Source organism: Vombatus ursinus, unplaced genomic scaffold, assembly GCF_900497805.2.
Source record: "Vombatus ursinus unplaced genomic scaffold, bare-nosed wombat genome assembly UNPS02014798.1, whole genome shotgun sequence".
Classification (NCBI taxonomy): Eukaryota; Metazoa; Chordata; class Mammalia; order Diprotodontia; family Vombatidae; genus Vombatus; species Vombatus ursinus.
The window spans coordinates 69,896,601-69,914,183 of record NW_020954576.1 but is presented as its reverse complement, the minus strand read 5'-3'; the positions used below and the strand labels follow the sequence as shown (position 1 = coordinate 69,914,183).

The following is a 17,583-nucleotide window of genomic DNA, read 5'->3' as shown; positions in this document are numbered from 1 at the left end:
TCTAAGCTAGTCTAGATTAAGATGATTCCTTTTGTCAAGGCCTCTGAACAATGCAATTCTACAACTTTGCTTAGGAACATTTAGTGTTTAGGAATACTCAGTGACAGGCAGGAAACCTTGCCCTACATCTAACCTAAATTCCTCATGCAGCTACAACAATTCTATCCCCTTCAGAATTTGAATAAATATAGTCACCATGTTTTGTAAAATAATTCTTTGATGAGTATCATATAGTCTCCCCTTGGCATCTGCTTCAATTCCTCTAGCTTTTCCTTACAAGTCATATCTGCTGCCCTATTATTCATCCTTGCAATTATCCCATCAACCTTTTTCAAATTCTTCATTTCTCATTCAAGTTGTAGGGCCAATATACTTATAAGGGTCTCGTCAGTGGTGAGTACAATAGGATTACTTAAGTTATTATAAAAAAAGAGCTATCCAAATCTTAATAATACTGTGCACAAATACCCCTTTTGCAACCCTAGATATTTCTTCTTGTTCATGGAAAAGGGCTGGTTCATATTTCAGAAAGATGAATATAAGATTCCACAATATTACAAAATGACTCTCTTCCCAAATGTATAGATATATGGAAGCATAGAGAAAATCCCTCCAAGCTGACCTATAACAATGAGAGTAGCTTTGGAAAAACAAAAAGCCCCTACGGTAGTGACATTTAGAGGCCTTAGGTCCTTCACATGCCTTTATCCTTCCTATTCTCTTATATTTTATGTGAAAGATTTTGGTTATTTCACATGAAATGCAACAGTAGCTACTTCTGGACTTGGAGCAAGAACCTGGCCCAGATCTCAGGAAGCCAGTGTAAAGGAAAGTGATACAAGAAGTTGCTCACATTGGAAACAATTCAGTTGGAAAGAATTGTGTGTCTTGGTTCTAAATCCTTGTCAACATGCTGATTTTTCCAGACACCTGGTTTTGGGAGTGATGTTCTTAAATGTCTCACCTCAGAGAGCTCCAAGCCTAGAATCTAATAGTACAAATCCTATTTCAGATAAGAACATGCTGTGAGACATTTTAGTACCATCTTGACATGCACTGCAAAAAGACAAGATCGCTAAACAGGAAAAGATATTACAACTTTAAATATTTAGAGGATCTTTTTAATCTTGACAGACTATTGAATTCACTGAAACAACAGTTAAAGCTTAAAACTGAAGAATAATAAATAGCATAATAAAGTTCCCAGATGGACATAAGAAATATTATTGAATATGACTCATAGCTGTTTTTGTTGTACACTGAAAACTACATAGTGATTAGTCTCTCTGTCTGTCTTTGCTATTTATTTTAAGATGAATATATTGAAAAAAATTCTTGTGATTGTTAGCTAAACATTTGTAGCTTATAACTGTTAAAGGTTTTTTAGGGGATGGGGTGGGCACATGGTATGTTTGTGTTTGTATATATGTTGTTATTTATTGCAAGATTAAAAAATAGACTTGGAATTGGAATTGTAGATTCAAATTAGAAGGCACCTTGGAGGCCATCTCATCCAGAGTCTTTAATTTATTGCTGAGGAATTGAAGCTCAGGAGGGTCAAGAGATTTGTTCAAGACCACACAGATAGGAAGGATTTGAACTCAAGTGATGTGACTCTAGATATAGAGTGTATTCTTTCCACTACATCTGTGGATTGTATCAGTCAACAGCCAATTGTCTAGGCAAATCAAGGCTGTGTGTAATGTGTGCATTTGATAATTTTAGTTCTCTCGCACTAGAACATACTGAAAGGGTTATGCAGGGATATGAACAAGAATAACCAAATGCTGTAAATTTTCATTTCTTTTCCTTTCAAAAAACAATTTTACATCAGAAATTTCATTGTCTGGAATATTTAGCAGGTTTTTTAAAAAACTAAAGCTTTCTTTTTTAATATTAAGATATTAGAATACTTAAGAAAAGTTTATCATATTAATATTATTTTGTAAATTAGATCAAAGTCAGGGCAGCTAGGTGGCACAGTGGAGAGAACACCAGGCCTACAGTTAAGAGGACTTGAGTTTAATCTGGCCTCAGACACTTACTAGTTGTGTGACACTAGGCAAGTCACTTAACCCTAATTGCCTCCAAAAAAATAGTCTCCTCTCCCCTTCTCTCTGAAACAATTCTCTCTCTGTCTCTGTCTCTGTCTCTCTCTGAAAATGTATATGCATTATATACACATATGTATATAGTCATACAGATAAATCCTAAAGAGGTACGTAATCTAAACTAAACTAAATTTGAAGTACGCAACAGTGTTTCAAGAACCTGTTAAAATTCTGGGGGGAAAGAAATTCCTTTAAAAGCCATCCAAAAATTAGTGATATGCTGTATGCCAAGATAAGGTCAGAATAGGTACATGATTTATACATGGAGGATGATATCATAAGCAAATTATAGAAGCATGGAAAATTTTACCTGTCAGATCTAGGAATAAGGGAATAATTTATGATCAAACAAGAGAGGATCATGGGAAGTAAAACAGATAATTTTATTACATTTAATTAAAAAAAGTTATTCCACAAACAAAATGGCAATGCCATCAAAGTTAGAAGGAAATCAGGAAATGGGAAAAAAATTACAAGTTTCTCTAATAAAGGCCTTATTTTTCAAATGTATAGAGAACTAGGTTAAATTTATAAAATTAAAGTCATTACCCAAATTGATAAATGGTGAAAAGATATGTAAGATTTCAGAAGAAGAAATCAAAGCTATTTAGTTGCATATTTTTTTTCTAAATTACTATTAATTAGAGAAATACAAATTAAAATAACTCTGAGATACCATATCTCATCTCTCATACTGGTTAACATGCTAGAAAGGGAAAGTGGCAAGTAATAGAGGGGATGTGGAAAAATTGGGACATTAATGCATTCTTGCTGGAATTGTGAACAGGTCTAATTATCTTGAAGAACAATTTGGAACTATGTCCAACGGGCTATAAAACTGTGCACACCCTTTGATCCAGCAATACCACTGCTAGGGCTATATCCCAAAGTGATCAAAGAAAAGAAAAAAGAACCTACATGTACAAAAATATTTACAGTAACTTTTGGTGGTGGTAAAGACTTGGAAACTGAGGGGATAGCCATACTTTTGGGAATGCTTGAACAGGAGGTATATGATTGTGATGGAATACTATTGTGATGATAAATGATGAGCAGGATTGCTTCAGAAAAACCTCAGGAAGATTTACATGAACTGATTCAAAGTGAAAAGTATAGAACCAGGAGAACATTGGACATAGTAAAAGCAATTTTGTAACAATGATCAACCCTGAAAGACTTAGCTATTCTGATCAAGACAATGATACAAGACAATTCTAAAAGACTTGATGAAAAATGCTGTCCACTTCCAGAGAGAGAACTGATGAACTCTGAGTGTAGATTGAAATATATTTTTTCTCTCTCTTGTTTTTTTGCAACATGGCTAATATGGAAATATATTTTACATGATTTCAAATGCATAAAAGATATAATATGCCTTCTCAATGTATGGGGGAGGGTCTGGAAGGAGGGAAAATTCAATACTCAAATTTTTAAAAAAATATTAAAATTAATAAATTTATTAAATGAAAACAGTGAAAACATTTTTCAATTTTATGAGAACTATTTGTTTCTTGATATATCTTCTGGATATGGTAAAGTCTAGCAAAATATACTCCCATAATTTCAAATAAATAAATAAAAGGTGGTACTGAATGTTTCATGCAAATGGACAAAATATCCAATGTGGCATTTTGTAATTAATGTAAAGGACATATAAGAGAATTATAATGATAACTCTTATAAGTTACATCTTGCATATATAGATTTAAAATGTAATGTATACATTAATCAGCATACTATCTTGTGGTATCCATACACAATAAATTAGCACTACTATTTTAATCACTTGCAAAACTATTGAAAAATGGAGCATATTTGACTGAATCCAGCACGTAGGGAATTTTTTATAGAACTATAGAATTTGAAAGGGTCATCAGTCTTAATTTGAAGACTTCTAATGAGGAAGAAACCCACTATTTTCTGAGGCAATCCATTATACTTTTGGATAACTGTAAGTATTAGGAAGTTTTTTTTTTTACTCTCCTCCTCCTTTGGTATTAAGTACAAATTTGTCTCTCTCCAACTTCCACCTATTACTTTTAGTGCTATACTTAGGGGCAAAATTCACTGAGTTGTAAAGATCACCAGAGTAATCCTATTTCTGCCTTGTCATGCTGTGGCCATATTACATGAATACTGGACTGGTATTTTCTCACTAACAATTATGCTGGTATGAGTTACATCTGAAAGCAGCATGGAAGATAAAGCAGTTACATTAGGTTGTATAGAAACAAGAGTTAGGTGAAAGATAAATTAAATATTGCAAAGCAAACCTACATTTTCCCCTTGCTTTCTGGAAATGTATCAATTCATTATTCACTAGATTTAATGACAGCCCTTTACCACAGACTAAATTACAACATTATTGTTATTGGAAAATAATAATAGTACTGATAGCAACAATTACTATGATAATAACAGCATCATTAACTTGGCATCAGAGTCTGCCTCAGTATTTGTATAATAGCAAATAAGAAAACTGCAGTATATGTGTTAGAGATTTTTCAGTTTTTGTGAGCTTTACACTTGTTTAAAATTTTTCTGAATAACCATGTCATAAGGCCACAAATATCATTTAATGGAATAATAACAATGATAAGTAGGAATGTATATAGGTTGTTCAGGTTTTTGAAGTGTTATCTCATTTTATCCTCAGAAAAGAATCTGAAAACAAAAGCAAAAGGAAGAAATATCACTGATATAAGATCCAATGTAATTATGAACATGAGTCTGGACTAAGGAGTTCCCTGCTTTCTCTTGCTAACATGTTGACTTAGTTTCCATGACTGTATCATTTCCCAAATACTGATCAGTGATTAATTATTCGATTAACCAATATGTACTTGCTACAAACCTAGTATGTGCTAAGTCTCTGTCGTTAATTTGCCATGCAACCTTTAAAAAATCATACTTTCACCTTTCTGGGATTCCTTTTTCCCAGGCATTAAAAGAGATAGTTTAAAGAAGATCATTCAAAGGTCCATTACAGAACAATGAGACTGTCTCCATACAGCTATGTCTGGTGGATGATGAAAAGAAGTTTAAAACATGGTTTCTGCCCTCAAGGATATTATATTCTAAAGCAAGACAGATAAATAGATAGATAGATACATAGATAGCCAGATAGAGATATATACACACAAGATACACACACATACACACACACACACACACACACACACACACAAAGAGCACTGTAAGTTCCATTCATCTGGAACATATTTATTCCCATATAAAATCAGAAGATAGAAAAAAAGAAAAAAAGAAAGAAAGAATAGAAAAGAAGGAAGGAAGGACAGAAGGAGAGAGATAAAGAAAACAAATGTTTTGTTATTCCTTAAGATGACTGTAGTTGATGCTGGGAGGAGCCTGCTTGGATAGTAATAAGTATATTCAAGAATATATAAATGATTTACCAACAATAAGTACAAGGTTCCCAAAGCAAACCATTACCATCCCTCCCACTACAAAACAGGCATTAAATCAAAATAATATTTTTAAGAACAGTTTGATAATCAGTCTGAAGATCTAACAGTAAAAGTAGAAATTTTAAAGCAATAACTATGACAAATTCTCCTTATAGAAAAAGAATGCTCATAGTTAACAAACTGCTTTGTTTTCTGAGCTTTGAACTTTCAACTAGAGTAAAAGGAGGAGAAGAATAAAAGAACAAATTTGAATCTGTCAGTATTCAGTGCAACGGATACCAACCTGTTTACCACAAGCTCTCAAAAGAATGGAAGAGAAATAAGTCATATATAAAGGCAAATCATAAATTAGGCTATAGCTAAATGAGAGAGACCGGTGGAATCCAAGAAATGCTTTCCTCGTCTGGTTATAATCCTCTGAACAGCTGCTGCCAAAAGCATGACCACACAAATAAAGTGAAGAGGACAGATGATAGACAAGCAGAGTTAGGTTTCAGGATAGATCCAAATACTCATCCCCGTAGTCTGAATCTTTGGAATGAAGATTGATCTCTTTGGAAATAGGTCCTATGTTATACTCAGATTTCTATTTTCTTACTTAAGTACTAGGAAGAAATTATAATGCCACCTGAAGAAATACAGTAGAAAATCTTTTAAAAGAGGAACAAAGGCAACAGAGCAAATGCATTTTTTTGAATATGAAACTGGCACATAAACAAATGCATTTCAATTCAATTAACTGTTAGGTGTAAGGTACTGTGATTAAGTGTTTGAGATACAAAGTCAAAAACAACATTGTGCCATAGCTTCATAAGCTAATTAAGCTTAGGAAGCCATCACAAAGAGTGCCATAACTAGCAATTTTGGCATCCAGGGAAAGCAGCAATAAACGTTATCTCAAATCAACCATGGTGGGTAGTATAGTTGACCTGTCACATGAGGAGACCCAAGGATGGACTCACTCCTCTCTCGGGTATACAGAAACCCCAGGTTCACCAGTTAATACTAAAGAAATTCTGGAGGTACTGTAGAACCACTTTTATAAGCAGTATTTTAAATGTGATTCCTTAAAATTTCTTTTTTTTTCCTTAAAATTTCTGTGTTCTTAAATATAGTCTTGATCTTTATACCTCAATTAGGTCTCTGCTATCAGGCTTATATACAAAAGCAACAGATATGGCACAACACTAACTAGTCAAATCCAAATGGATGACCTGACTGTCACATTTAACTTTCAAAGTAGGGCTGGAAGATACATGTGCTCATGCAGGGCTTTATCAGAGAGTGAACCTTATATTGTCAAGTATAGTATATGACTACTACAATGACTATCAGAAACAGTGAGAAGACTTCCTGTTTGACAGTTGTCATCACTGAGATTCCAAAGTCCCTTTATCATCAGCATCATCTATCCTCATTCAATGTGTTAGTTCCAGGAAAAAGGTACATTAAATCTTCAAGGAAGGGCATATTTACAGGATTCTGCATAAAGCTGTCTCATCCTTGCAACTCTTTGTACTGTTTTCAATGTTTGTGTGTCTTGTTCAAGGTCAGTGGCTTTTGTTGCTGGCCTCAGAGAAAGCTGCTATATTTATGTTCCTAAGGGATCAGGATTTCACTACTGAAATCCTGCTAGTCCTCATACTAGTCAGACTGGGAAAATTTCTCATTAGCTTGACCGACTACCAATAAAGCTTAACTCATATTATGATGAAGACAAAACAAATCTGAGACCCAAACTTAATTAGAAGGAAAAAAAAAATCAAGTGATTTAACCATTGACTTTTCAGTGAAAGGTGGTTCTGAATTAAACCCAATTCAATAACTATTTATTAAGTATCTACCATCTGCCAAGCATTAGGGATAAAGCTAAAAAAAATGACAGTCTCAACCTTCCTTTACTTTACATTTTAATGGGGCAGAAGAAATATATTCACAGGACAAAATATATTCCATGGACGTGCAAAGTGACTAAGAGTAGGATTTGGAGAGATCAAGAAGAGTTTCCATTAAGAATAAGTACTTGATATAAGCCTTAAAAGGAAATGGGGATTCCTAATGTCTGAGATGAGAAGGGAGTAAATCCCAGAAATATAGGACAGTCTGGGTAAAAGCAGAAAGGTGAGAGATATGGAAAAACTGGGAAACACCACATAAGAATGTTTGGCTAGCATGTGGAGTGTAATATAAAATATGTCTAGAAAGGCTATCACTGAGAAGAAAAAAAAAGCCATAAAGTCACAAAATCACCATTCAATTTTGCAGTCCAATAGATGTGAAACACTCTTCGTGACAGTATACTATGAGGTGTTACAGTGTAATGAAAATTGTTATCAATGACTGGAATAGCAGAATTTCCACAAGTATTGTTCCTAGAAAGTACACGAGAAGAGTAAACCAAATGTTTACTCTACAGTCAGATACTGAGCAAGGCTAGAAGCGTATTCAAGTATCCACAAGTGAATCTGGGTTTGGCTCAAGCAGTGGATTCCAATCTTCTGTATATGTTTGCTATGAGGTGATTCTTCTGCTGCCTTCTCCTCTGCCTCCCTGCTAGTGAAGTATTTGTCTACAAGAATCTAAAGAGGTTGTTTCAGACAACACTGACTCATTCAAATGCAAAAAAATGAAAAACCAGTAGTATAAAGAGGCAGCTGACCTGGGTACTTATTCTGGTTCTGCCACTAATTTGCTATGGTACCTTGAACCAGTCCTTTCACATATCAGGGCCTGTTTTCTCATTTATAAAATGAGGCAGTTGCATTACATGACCTTTAGGGTTCCTTCCAGTGTAAATATATTGTAATTCTATTAGCCTTTGGTCTAGAAAATGTTCCTCAATTTTTCAAAAATGGATAGTTGTAAATTAAAAGTGGTAAAGGTAAATGGATGATGGAATTCAATTTCCAAACAAAAATACCAATGTCCATAACCAATTAATTCTGACCACCACAAAACATATTTGTTATCTCACAAAACCCAGGCCATTTCAAGAATGATGCATTGCTCTCTTTGGGTTGGTTACAGTATCTTACCTAGATAATTATCTTCATTGATTCTGATTATTATTTCCAGTACACTGACCAAACCAATTTCCTTAATTTCAGAGTATTTTCATTTGCTTTCAGTTAATATGAAAAAATCCTTAAAATTTCCCATTTTAATTTGTGTATTTTTACATATAATAATTAAACTAAATACTGTAGAAATAACTTCAATAATGGGCACTTTAACTTGGTGTTTAACAGAAACTGACACCAAACTGACACCAAAAAAATGTTTTATATTTGATACACTTATAGAAAAATATACAAATTGTTACCAATTGTTTTGGCCAAATGTCCACATTGGCCTTCTTTGCCTGTCCCCTAGAAGACATGAAACACAATCCTGTGTTCCTAATATTACAATAACATAAAATTGAAAGTAATTATCTAAGTAAATAAATATTATTGTTGTATTTCACACTTATATTACCTTCAAAGTTATATAGATCTACCTATCTGTGTATCCTTATCCATATATATATATATATATGGATATATATCCTTCTATCTATATATACATTATATGAACACACATTCATATATAACATCAAAATATATTTCTACCAGTATAATTTTAAAGAACTCTCAAAAATGATGTGAAAATACACTGGAAACTCACTATGATGTTATTCATTATGAAGTAAGTTAATCTGGATTTCTACCACTGGGATATATTAAAGGGATCTCATTTCATTAAAAGAATGCCGTCTTGCATCAATGAGAGTTAGCTGAGTGCCACATTTGAAGTCAGAAGATTTTGGTATGAATCCCAATTCAGCCATTAGCTGAATGACTCTAGAAAAGCCACTTAACCTCTCCAGGTCTCAGTCTAGTCTTCTATAAAATGAGGGGGATAGACTAGTGCGTTTCTCAGGTTCTTACCAGCTGTGGAGCTTTGATTCTATAATCCTAAGGATGGCTAAATTAGACTCTAATTTACAAATGTAACCACATTTTTCAATAAATGCCATTCCAGAAAGATTAACCTTTCTCCCAACTTGATGATAGGTATATGCATGCAAAATATTTAGAAATCTATATCCAGTACACAAACAGAACATACACACTTATACCTCACAGTGCAGTGGGAAAAAAGCTATTTTTGGAGTCAGTGGAGCTGTATTTAAGTCCCAGCTCTGCCATGTGCTGTATATGTGACCATACACAAGCCATTTAAACTTTTTGAGACTCAGTTTCCTTACCACAAAATGAGGGTGATGACTTGATGACCTCTAAGGTACCATACATCTCTAAATCTGATCTTATGGTTCTTTTTTGTTTGTTTGTTTGTTTTTGTTGTTGTTGTTTTTGCTAGGTGATGGGGTTAAGTGACTTCCCAGGGTCACACAGCTAGTGAGTGTTATGTGTCTGAGGCCAGATTTAAATTCAAGTCTTCCTGACTTCAGGGCCGGTGCTCTATCTACTGCTCCACTTAGCTGCCCCCTGATCTTATGGTTCTAATGGAGTATAATATCTCTTACTTAACCACTTTTATCACATTATTACATAAAGATGTATTTATATAGCTTTAAACACCACTGACTTACAATTTTCAAAATATTAAATCGTTTACAAGAAATTTAATGTTGAACAACAGCAAAACTAAAATTATTTATCACTATATTTAAATCAGTTAATTTAAATTAATAAACTATCATATATTTTTAGTCACACCTAAAACCCCATCAAGATCCCTTACTATGTCATATATTTTAATCAATGCCAAGAGACTGAATATAGAATTTGTGACCAGTGCAATCTAAAGTTCCAGACTAAGTGACCTGAGCTTGAAATTGACTTGTTTTAATTTCATTTTCATTTGAGTTAAAAATGACAGCAATGGCTCTCAGAAATCTTTTCAAAACTTAATCAAATGATATTTAATTATAATGACTTAGCTTGTCTTTTAACAAGACATGAGAAACTGTATCTCCTTCCTTTCTTCACACAGAGGTGGAGGATAATGAATATGGAATAATGCATATGTAGTCAGGCTGTACCAGTATATGGACTTAGGTTATGAAGAATTTATTTCTCCTCTTATCTACTTTTTTTGTTGTCACTATCATTGCTGTCATCATCTTCATCATTATCACCATGCTACAAAGATTGGTTTGCTGGATAGTGAAGGGAAGAAGGAAATATTTGCAAATAAAAGTGATGTAAAAAACAAAAAAAATCAATAAATTAAAAGTGACAAAAGGAGTCCTTTCTAATATCATTTCCCTCCAGAATCATATTTTTTTTCTGTTCATGAGGAATTAGTGACAGATTTGAAGTTATGATGGGACGTTTTTCAGTCAATTCTAGACTTGATTTTAATTAGTTGAAAATTAAAAAAAACCTCTCATTACTATCTAAGGAAAAGGAGTGGCCTTACTCAGAGTTGGCATATCTGGAACTCTGTGGGGAATGACATGAGGGGAAAAAGAGAGGACTCTTGACACAAAATAACTCTTCTACAATGTCATGGAGGTGATAGTAGGGAGTATTTTTTTGAGGGGAAGGATGCTTTGGCTAATAGTATAAATACACTTGGGAACCATAAAACATTAAACAGAGCTATTTACAGCAAACATTTTGTTCTCTCTCCTAGATAGTTAACCTGAGCTTGATGAGTTTAATTTATGGAGGGCATCTAGGTGCTCTCTGACCATTTTTCACTTATCTTGAGTTTAACTCCCTTTGAACTACTTCTGTTCACTTTTCAGTATGAAATATGCTTTTATTGGTCAAAACTAGAATTAAAGAGTTAAATAACTGAGTTTTCTGAAATTTTACAATCTTTCCATTCATTTTAAGCAGTAGTCTTTTTCCTTCTTTGATTTTTCTATGACCTACAAAAAAAGCTTAAAAATACTAAAAACTTTCAATATTTCCTTAGGTTTCACTTCCAACATATTTATTCAGATTTATAATGTTACTAAATTTTATCTTTCTAGGGCCAAAAAAAGCTGTTTTGAAGTAATTCTCAACCACTGTCTCTCCTTCCACCTTTTACAATAACATTTTAAAAATCAAAGCTGGTCAAAAAAATTCCCCATAAATCCATACATATCTCTCTCTCTTTTTTTTTTTAGAAAGTGCTTTCTTCTGTATTGGAAACACTTTTGCTTGTGTTATGTGAATTTTGTTCTTAAGAGCTTCCCATCACTTGGGCTATAGAGTTCTAGGTTATAGGAACTTTTTATAATCTTTCCAAAAGTATAGATTATGGGTTATACTATTCCTGCCTTTACTCTCTTTATAATGAACTCTAAATTGTAGTAGTCACTCCTTCTACCAGCTCCTTTTTATTAATTAGATTTTGGTCTAAAATAGAATTTTTGGCTTCAGTCATCCTGTAGAGAAGAATTTCTGTGGGAGAGAGGGTGGTATTTGATCTTTTCCTGGTCTTGAAAGCAAACTAAGTAGGTACCTGATACTTTACCTCTCTGTAATGATTAAGACAGGGTACTGCAATGGAGAACTGAAGAGATGAAGAAACTATGAAGAAAACAAGACCCTAAGGTATATGGGTGAAACAGCGCCAAGAGGTAATGATAACGACAAATTTCAACTCTCTGTCATATATATTATCTTTTATGCTTTATTCCTGTAAAGTGATTAATGAATGACTATCATTTTGTCTATTCCTCATAAAACTCTATTAGCTAAGTAATGAACAATTAAGCTAAATAATAGTAAGCTTTGAGGTTTACAGAATTCTTTATAATGAAATGAGGTAGGCGATGCAGGTGTAATCCACACTTTACAAATGAAAAAAAAAACAGCAAAAAAAAAAAAAAAACCCGAACAAACAAAACTGAAGTTCCAAGAGAGTTAAGCAAGTTGCCTGAGGTCAAACAACTAGTTACTTAGCTAGATCAATACTTGATCCCAGATTTTTTGATTCCAGGTCCAATGGTCTTTCCATTACAACATATTCCTTCAAATGAGAGTTAGGAAAGGTGGGGTAGTAAGCCTTATATTACAATTATATCCAGGCTTGACTTGATTTTTACTCCAGTGATATCATCTCTCTCTCTCTAAAATTTGTTAAGTACTATTGCCTGATATAAAGAATATTTCTAATGTTATCCATAGGTAATTATGGATATTCTACAAAATGTATTTTAGTATGTTAAATAATTGTAAACTTTTGAAATATATTTGTTAGAATATATTCCACATTTTTGCTTTTTCTTTTTTATTGTTAAAGATTTTGAATTTGAAGTACATGAAGTAGTTTATGATGTAAAAGGAAAAAAAAAACTGTTTTAAAATGTAATCAAAAACATTTGAAAGTTGCTGTAAATCTCAATCTCCCTGCACAAAGCTCCTGTCAGGAATTAGTAGTGGTTCTACATAAAGGAAGATTTTTTTTTACCTACTCTGAAAACCTTCAATTCCATGCACTTAAAGTTTCCTATCATGCATAGATGGTGAGCAATGAAGGAAGCATGAAACTTCAAGACTATAACTCACAGAGCTGGCAAACAGAAAGCCATTAGGCATAATCAGTGGTCTGGTTCATCAGAAAGAAATGGAAAAAGTGAGTACAAGATTGTGAATTCTGATGTTCAGTGGATTTGGGTACCTGAAAGGGCCATGCAGGAAGAGTGATTAATGGCGATAAAATTCACTTTCTTTTATTTTTTTAAATATTTTACAAAGTATACTTGATTTTTTAATAAAAATAATAATTGGTCTTTGGATATTAAGTAATTATTAGGGAAGCACCTGCATAATGACTGGTAAGTAAAACTTTTCCTTTTTATTTGAACAGTTTCCAAAATAGATGGCATGATTTCCTAGATATACCAACATTCCAGGGAATAAGATGTGAATTCCTGATAAAATACAAGAATATAATTATAAACAAGTACAGAAAATATCAGCAAAATGACTCTTGCATAGATTTAATGCCACAAATAGTTCTTACCCAAATTTACTTAGAATTAGATAAAAATCAATGTAAAAAATACCCCCTTAGATTAAAGTAGAAAGTCCAGAACTGAATCCTAGAAGATTTAACTGAAAACTCTATGAATTCTAGAACAATAGAAGTAGAAAGTGCTAGTTTTCTTTTAATATCAGTATTAGATACAAAGAAGGAGTAATTATCACAAGCTCTCCCATATCAAATAAGCTGTTGAGAAATATGCCTATCTCAATAAGGAAGAATCGGAATAAAAAGTGAACTTACTAACTTAAATTCTGATAAACAATAAATTATACTTTTGAAATTTTAGAAGACAACCACCAGATAAGGTACCTTTCCCAGCTATGGCTGGAGGGAAAATTATTAACCAAAATGTAACACAAAGGCAGTCACCAAGCATAAAGAAAGATGATTTTTCTTATAACAAACTGTAAAACTTTTATGTAAATAAATTTAATACAACTAGAATAAGAAAGAAAGTAGTCAACTGGTGAAAAAAATAACAAAGCTCTCTGACAGGAGTCTAATATCGAAGATATATAGGCAACTAAAGAAAATATGTAAGACCAAAAATGATTATTTTGATTAACATATGAATAAACAGTTCTTGCAAAAATAAGTACAAACTATTACTAAGCATATCACAACTAATGCTTCAGATCATTACTAATAAGAGCAATTAAATCAAAACATCCCTGAAATTTCACTATTTACTATATTTACCAATCAAATTGGTAAGGATGAGAAAAGATAGGAATAGTAAATGTTGAAGGGGCTGTGGAAAGATGGGTACACTAATATGCTGCTGGGGGAGTTAGGAACTGGTCTAAAGTTAAACACTCTACAAAGTAATTTTGAATTATGCTAAAAAAGTAACTAAAATGCCCACACCCCAAGACCCAGAAATCCTATTGTTAGGCATATAAAGTAAAGAGGTCAATGAAAAAATGAACAGTCTCATATATGGCAAAATATGTACAGCAACACTCTTCAAAGAAGTAAGGAAATTGAAGCAAAGTAGATGCCCATGACTTGAGGAATGACTAAGGATTAATATAATTGAATATCATTGTGCTATAGTAAACAATGAATGTAATGAATATAGTGAAGCATGAGAAGAATTATATGAAATTATTGGAAGTGAAGTAAGCAGACCCAGGAACAATAGCAGTATAAATTGAAAGAACAAGAACAAAACAAGAAAAAGTGAAGACTGAGAAATTAAAATGACCAGGGATATATGTGATGTATAAGGCATAAAGGCACTCTTTGAGAATGCACATCCTTCCCTTATTTGCTGAGGTGGGAGACTTTGGGTATAGAAAACTGCATAAATAGCCAAACTTGGTTGAGGTGGGGGTTAGTAGTGATGAACTATTTTTTTTTCTTTTCCTCTTTTTTAATTCTTTATTATAAGGATGCCTGTCTGACATGGAGGAAAAAGGGAAATATTATGGAATGTAAATAGTATTAAAAAGAAACGTAACAAAATATAAAGGAAAAAAGTCTGTCCACTTATCACATCTCACACTTTAACATGTAACTCCTCTCTTTTTTTTTTTTAAGACTGACATAATGACTGCATATGTTGAACACTGACTCCACAAACTTACTTACTTAACTGTCATACTAGACAGATGCCCATTTTATTGTCATTCAGTTGTTTCAGTCATGTCCAATTCTTTGTGACCCCATTTGTGATTTTCTTGGCAAAAATACTAGAGTGTTTGCCATTTCCTTCTTTAGCTTATTTAACAGATGAACAATTGAGGCAAACAAGGTTACGTGACTTGCCCAGGATCACATAGCTAGTAAGTGTCTGGGGCCAGATTTGAACTCAGGAAGGTATCTTCTGACTCCAGGCTCATCCAGCTGCCTTCTAGATGCCCATACAAATCCTATGTGATATCTGTAAACCAAAATGTGTGCCAGAAGAATCTGGGAACCATGAGTCCATTCTTGCACTATGATTTTCCTTTTGCCTAATTAGGTGAATGGTTCTACAAAGGCAGGCTGAGCAGTAAAATAGAAACAAAAACAATACTATAAGTATATATCCTACAAAACTGTAGGGAAGAAATTTCTGCATCCATTAATTTTCTTTTACAGAACAAAAATGATCTACTTTGGAAAATAAATTATGTTTATGTAAAAGGACTATAACAATCTAGGGATAAAAATAGTGTAAGTTTTACATACATGTTCCAGGTAGAAACATCAAATCAAGCCACTGGACCGGGCACTGTGCTGTATTTCTCTTCTTGAAGGAAACCTATAAAGGGTATAAAAGAAACACAGGAAAAAAGGGGAAGATTAGATTTCCATAAAGGAAATAAGAGAAAAATATGAGACAGTAAATCCTTTATAATATAACACTTGCAAATCAGAATAACAAAGAGGGGCCAATAAAAGGTAATTCAATGAAAAAGACCTGGAGAACACTTGTAATTGATAGCAATCACAGTTTGCAAAGTGTTTTACTTACGTTAAATCATTTTGATCCTTACAACAACCCTGTGATGTAGGCCCTCTTATTATCCCCAATTTACAGATGAGGAAACTGAGGCACACAGACTCATCCAGGGTTACACAGTGTTTGAGATAGGATTAGAAATCAGGTCTTCCTGATTCTAAGCCCTGAATTCAGTTGCCCCCAAACTTTCGCTATTGATGTATAAGGTAGAAATTGATATAATCATAGAATCTTAAACTTGACAGGGAACTTAGAGGGCATCTAATCCAAAATCTACCTACTTAAATGTGTGATGCAGTGGATCTAGCACTGGACCTGGAGTCAGAAAGACCTGAATACAAATCTGGCATCAGACACTTACTAGCTGTGTGATTCTGGCCAAGTAACTTAATCCTCTCTCTTCTTCAGTAGTTTTCTCAGCTATAAAATAGGGATAATAATTGCACCTGCCCCTCAGGGTTGTTGTGAAGATAAAATTAGATAATTTTTAAAGTGCTTAGCCCAGTGTCTGGCACATAACAGACATTGACAAATGCCTTTTTCCTTTTTTCCTCCCTCTCTTTATCTCCTCCCTCCCTCTTTCCTTCCCTCCTTTTCTTCTTTTCTTCCTTTTCCTTGAACATTTTGAATGACTAATTAATGGAAGTAGAGCACAGTAAAGGGCAGGTAGTGTGAAGAATAAATGACTATGTTAATGTTGTCTAGAGACAGAACAAGGTGGATTTTCCCCCAGGACAGATTATGGCCACAAACCCCATGAAAGTTTCTGTAGAGGAAAAAGAAAAATTCAGTATGTGGTTACTAAGGGCTGTAGCAAAAACCATGTTTTACATCCTATCCAAAGATAATTGCCAAATTTTATGATTCCTACAGCAAGTCCTAGATAAGAGTTAAACTAAAACTAGCTTAGACCAAGACATCTTGTGCCTGTCAGATTTACTGATTTACTAACTGCTTATAATTCATTAGTTTACTATGCTATTTGCATATTTATAAATGTTATCCTTCCTTCCATAATGATTCATGTCCAAAAACAGAAGAAAGAATGGAAAATATCAAAAGAGAAAAATATTTCAGTGTCATCTATGAAGTGGGGATACAATACAAAGATATATGAGCCTTCCAACGATTAGTGTCAGTCAATGCATTACTTAAAGAAAAGGATATGATCATCTCACCTCTGGGATTATATAAATGCCTTTATATGGTGGGGTTGGGCTTGATCATCTCTCTAAGATCTTGTCTAGGCAGGGGCATTTAAAAAAAAAACTTGAAAAGATGACTTCTCTCTCCCCAAGCCAGTAACATCTATTTTAAAAGCTGTTCTCATTTAGAAATTGCCTTTCATTACAAGTTTGTTATGTTCTGTATCGTATTAAGGGTTGTTTTGGGACTTAAGGGAAAAAATTGCTTAACTAAGCAGTTCTGGCTACTAGATTCTGTAGGACAGAAACCATTTTCCAAACAACAGTCATGTGTCAAAACAATAGGAGCCGTTTTAGGGAGCTAAGTCTGGATTCAGTGGTATGCAGATGTAGTCACACTTGCAATCAACATCAATGCAAGATAAAAAAAAATGCTTATTACCATGAAATTTTAC

The 17,583-nt window shown here is 33.4% G+C and overlaps 1 protein-coding gene across 2 annotated transcripts in view; it reads right to left on the bottom strand.

Annotated features, from left to right (window-relative positions):
- The window catches only part of LOC114049963 (muscarinic acetylcholine receptor M3), a 607,675-nt gene that overhangs the window by 268,645 nt on the left and 321,447 nt on the right, over positions 1-17,583 (bottom strand). For both annotated transcript variants that reach the window (XM_027871448.1, XM_027871449.1), the window contains exon 3: positions 15,710-15,782. The gene's annotated coding sequence lies outside the window, so the exon portion shown is untranslated. The remainder of the gene's footprint in view (positions 1-15,709; positions 15,783-17,583) is intronic.